The sequence below is a fragment of the Cryptotermes secundus genome, unplaced genomic scaffold (genome assembly GCF_002891405.2).
Source record: "Cryptotermes secundus unplaced genomic scaffold, Csec_1.0 scaffold1468, whole genome shotgun sequence".
Classification (NCBI taxonomy): Eukaryota; Metazoa; Arthropoda; class Insecta; order Blattodea; family Kalotermitidae; genus Cryptotermes; species Cryptotermes secundus.
The window spans coordinates 88,949-94,445 of NW_019718301.1; positions in this window are offsets into that span (position 1 = coordinate 88,949).

Here is a 5,497-nt window from a genome sequence, read left to right on the forward strand (position 1 = left end):
ACACTGTTACAAATCATTTGTCCCTTTTCCACATTATCAGCAAGATGAAGCAAGATAATACTGTTGGAAATAATTTGTCCCTTCTCCAATTCATCTGCATGGTGTAGCAGCATACCACTGTTACAAAACATATGCCCCTTGTCCACCTCATCTCCATGGTGAAGCAGCATAACACTGTTACAAATCATTTGTCCCTTCTCCACATAATCTCAATGGTGAAGCTGCATAACACTGTTACAAATCATCTGTTCCTTCTCCACCTCATCTACCCTGCGAAGTAGCATAACAGTTTTACATATTGTTTGTCCATTCTCCACCTCATCTGCATGGTGAAGGAACATAACACTGTTACAAATCCTTCGCCCCTTCTCCACACCATCTGAATGGTAAGGTAGCATAACACTGTTACAAATCAATTGTCCCTTATCCAAAACATCTGCATGGAGAAGCTGCGTAACTCTGCTAGGTATCATTTGTCCCTTCTCCACCCCATCTGCATGGCGAAGAATCATAACACTGTTACAAATCATTTGTCGCTTTTCCACCTCATATGCAATGCGAAGATGCATAACACTGTTACAAAACATTTGTCCCTGCTCCACACCGTCTGCATGGCAAATAGGCATAACACTGTTACAAATCATTTGTCTGTGCTCCACCTCATCTGCATGGCGAATTAAACTTAACACTGCTACAAAACATTTGTCTCTGCTCCACCTCATCTGCAAGTGAAGAATCATAACATTGTTACAAACAATTTGTTCCTTATCCACCTGATCTGCATGGCGAAGTGACAAAACACTCTTACAAATCATTTGTCACTTCTCCATTTAATTTGCATTTCGAAGGAGCATAACAATGTTACATATCATTTGTCCCTGCCCCACCTCATCTGCATGGCGAAGAAACATAACACTCTTACTAATCATTTGTCCCTGCTCCACTTCATCTGCATGGCGAAGATGCATAACTCTGTTACAAATCATTTGTCCTTGCTCAACCTCTTCTGCATGGTGAAGCAACATAACACAGTTGTGTTATAACATACAATTAGTTGTCCCTGTCCTACCTCATCTGCATGACGAAGAAACATAACACTGTTACAAATCATTTGTCCCTGCTCCACCTTATCAGCATGTCAAAGAAGCATAACACTGTTACAAACCATTTGTCCCTTCTCTACCTCATCTGCATGGTTAAGAGTCATATGGTCCGGCAGCCCCGTACATTGCAATGTCGTGCTGTGACTTGCACGAAAACCAAACTGACTTGCGTTGAGCAGGCCTCTTTCTTCAATATGTTTACTGAGGAATTTCAAAATTACTTTTTCGAATAGTTTTCCTGTCGTGGACCGGAGGCTGATCGGACGTAAATTTTGAGGAAATTTCGGGTCTTTACCCGGTTTAGGTAAAGTTATTATTTTTGCTTCCTTCCAAGTAGTTGTAAATGAGATAGCCGAAAACAATGAATGAATAAATGAGTTAGATGAACCAATGGTCACCTTGGAAAGAGCCTGAGGCATTCATTTGGGATGCCGTCAATTCCGCAGAGATTCAGAGATTTTATTAATTTCTGTATGTCACATGGTCTGATCCTTTGAGGGGGGTTCTCGTCTATGGTTTTCAGCAGAGCTTGAACTCTAGCCTCCACCCACTGTTCATGGTTTTCGTCGCCCAGATCATGTGGCGTGAACCGAATTTCCAAATAGTCGGCAATTTCTTTGGCTCTTTCAGAAGGATAAAATTTAAGACCAGAAGAACCATGAACAGCAGTTGGTGCCCTTGGTCCGTCTCTCTTAAGGAGAGATTTCGCAATGGGCCATATACACTGAGGTGTGACTTCAGCGTTGCTAAATTTTGTTTCCCACCGTTCAAGTGCCTTTTTTCGAGTCAATCGTCTGATTGATTTGGTGACCCAATTGACTGCCGTTTTACATACTGGATCCCTGGTTTGTGTACACAACACACAGCGCATAAGAAACAGCTAACCATAAGCCATACAACCTCAAGCTGACATCTCCCATCTTCGGGATGAATTAACAAGGAGGGGTTTAACATTTTACATCAAATGTTTTAAATTTTTAAATATTTTAATATTGGGGTTTTAACTTGAGGGCAGTTTCGGATGGAATGTGAGAATTGGTAGTGCATCCAACAATCCTAGCAAGTGTTGTGCTTTTACACGTCGACATATTGTAGCAGCGTCCACGCAGCAAACATAACTGTGTACATTTTAAACAACAACAGTGTTTTCATGATTGTACTATGTGCCTCTGATGATGGTTGTATTTAAACCGAAACATCTAAGGCAGAAGTGATAAAGAAGTGACCTACAAATTGTTACACTCGACGGAATTTCTATGGACTTCGAAAGCGTAATTTTACGTGTCGACAACCTAAATGCCGAAGCAATAGAGGCTGCAAAGCCACGTGCCGATTTATTGGCTTTTCCCCCGAATTAATTTCTTGTTTAGGTGATATTCATTCAGAAGCGAGGCTTTGAAACCGCTCCCAATCTGTAAATTTTTCATTGTGTTCCGAAAGTTTCCTAATTTTAACGTGATCCAGTACGTGGAATATTATTGGTAGGTGATCCGAGTCCAAAATATCAGAGACGATGACATCTGACACTCTGATATTTTTGTGAACCACAATGTCTAACACGTCACCATTTCCCACAGAGGAATAATGAGTGGGGCACTGCGGTGCTGAATTTTCGAAATCACTCATATCAAATAAATCAACGAGTTTCAAGCCTGAGGGGCTTGAAACTCTGCTGTTCCAAAATGGGTTCTTAGCATTCAAATCACCTGCCAAAATAGACTTACGTCTGAAGCTTAAGAGCTCAGTGATTTCAGCATAACTCCAGGCTTTGCCTGGAGATATATAAACAGCTGCAAGCAGCACTTCGCTATTACCAATTGGTATGCAGACCCCTGTCGCTTCTACTGAAACAAGGGGTGGTAGGTCTACATGGTTGTAGGGAATGCCTTTTCTTACTGCAACGGCAGTTCCGCCCTTTCTCCCCGACTGGCGGTCGATTCCATAAAAGTGGTAATTTGAAATAAAGAACCTCTCATGAGGTTTCAGATGTGTCTCTGAAAACAGAGCCACATCTACGTGTAGGTCTATGCAGCTGTTTATTGAGCTCATAGAGCTGCCTCCCAATGACGTTCGCATTAAATGCTATGACCTTGAGGGGCCTATGTACTCTAGTGGCCATTTTGTTTCATTAAGTTCAGAACAATTTTAGTTATGGCCATTACTTTGTCCTCCTCGGACACTGCACCACTGACCTCTGTCATAATCTGCTGTACTACAATCACTACTCTCAACATATTGTCGAGAGATGGACTGTTTACATGAGTACCCTGAGTTGACTGACCTGTTTTTTGTTTCTGTACAAGGACCGGGACTCTCGGTTTCGTGGCTTCTGGTGGGACTGCCACTGGAACTTGGAGAGTCTGAGGTCGTTGCTCCTGCGATATACCGCCACGGAGTGCTGCCGCGAAGGAGACTCCAGCGGTAACGATATTCGAGGAGAACACCCTTCCCGTCGTAGTTTTGGGTGCTCTCTGCGATTTCCACCTCTGCAGTTCCTCCCTCGCGTGTCTGCATCCACGATAGTTGGCGGGATGGGGCTTCTTTCCTTCCTTCAATTCTCAATTGCAGTAAGCTGGAGTGGAGGCAGCGTTTTGTGTCTCAGGGCACTTTCTGTGCAGGTGGCCACCCCGCACCACATGCAGCGGGGAGGTTGCTTACAATTAGCCCAGACGTGGCCAAATTGTTGGCAGTTGTGACATTGCGTAAGGCCACTCTGTGCTCTATGTGCCTCGACCCGTATGGAAATATGGCAAAAGGTTTGTAGATTGTATATATCTGGTGATTTTGCCATCCTGGGTAAAGTTATAAGGAATAGGGCAAGTTTCTGGTTATTCTTTCTTCTGAAGGCGACCCTCGGGTGGTTGTCATCTGCTTGACGCTAACAACGTCATGTCCCAGGGTCACCAATCCATCAGAAATATCTTCCGCCGGGGTGTTGTGGGGGAGGTGACGGATTAGAGCCTTAATGGGTTTCTCTGACTTGGGCAAGAAGGTAAAATAGGAAAGTTTGTTGTTTATTAGATAGGACTTGACCGCTTCGAAATCCGCCATGCTTTTAGTGATGACTCTGGTCCCGCTTTTGGTATTACGGAACTCAAAGTCACATCTGACCACATTTTTAAGTTGCTTTTGCAAGTGAATGAGGTTCACTGTGGTCGTTAGAATTATTGGGGGTGGCATGCCTGCTCTACCTAATGATTCCACCTCCAGAGTAGTTGCTCCCTCCTCCAGTTCAGTGGCTTCGTCACCAGCAGTGTCGGTGTCCATTTTTGTCACCCTGAGAGGAGCAAAGTAGTTACCGGTGGGCACCTCTTTGGTCTGGGTGTTGCCTGTGGCAGCCGCTGCCTTCTTTGAAATCGGAGCGGACTCGGTTGTGCTCTGCCGTTTCCGCCTTCGGACCTCTTTGAAGTCTTTTTCTTGGGAGGGCTTCGTCTGGATTTTTGTTGTCTCCGATGTTCTGGTTTTCACTAGGGACTTCAGATTTTTCAGTGTAAATGTTTAGGTTCCGTACAGAGCTTTGAATGAAATCTTGCCCTTGAGAACCTTGCAATAAATCTCTCTGTTTTCTTCAGCGTCATTTACTATTGCCGCCCACTCAACACTTTCCCCAGTTGTGGTGGGTGTGAAGCTGGCCACATCCTCAATGTCACAGATGATTTTGAACAGTCTCCTGTAATGTTCATCTGCTGCAGGATATTGCTTCACATTTACTTATACTCTGCCTGTAGTAAGGCTCTCTTTTCTGCCCAGAATGCATGATAGCCAGGCACCGAGGCGCCTGCCATATCTGGCACGGCAAGGCACGACACGACGCAAGCCTCAAGCAAATTCTGATAGTTTTTACAAACAAAGAAGGACTGAAAATTTCAGAGCTACCAGGAAATAACTCCTTTAAACTGTTCGAACACCTCCGAATGTAAATCCCACTTATCTGTCCAATCACAACTTTCCAGCCGCACAGTACACCATATCAATCTTAAACTCCTTGAGCGTGAATCAGTCCTGTCCTGTCAAACAGACAATCTCGAATCCACCACTCTCGAGTCAATCTGATTCTCCTCGAATCTATCACCAAATCTCTACTCTTCCTAGGCGAGGGCGAGGGTCATGTTACAACTGACGGTCGGTCAGTCTGTTTGTCTTGGTGTCGAGCCCCAGCTGGGGCTCAGGACCAGATATTTCTTTTGAATGAAAGTTATCATCCTGTCCATGTGTAGCGCCCTCTGTGACGAGAGGTTGGGTCTGTCATCTGTCAGTCAGTCTGTATTAAGTCTATTGTCTGTATTTACATACATTTACAAATACACACTTAATCCTTACTTCTATGTACAATATATACACAGCCTCTGTCAGTCCAGGCTAGGTACAGCAGATTATGCTCTTTATATACGTAT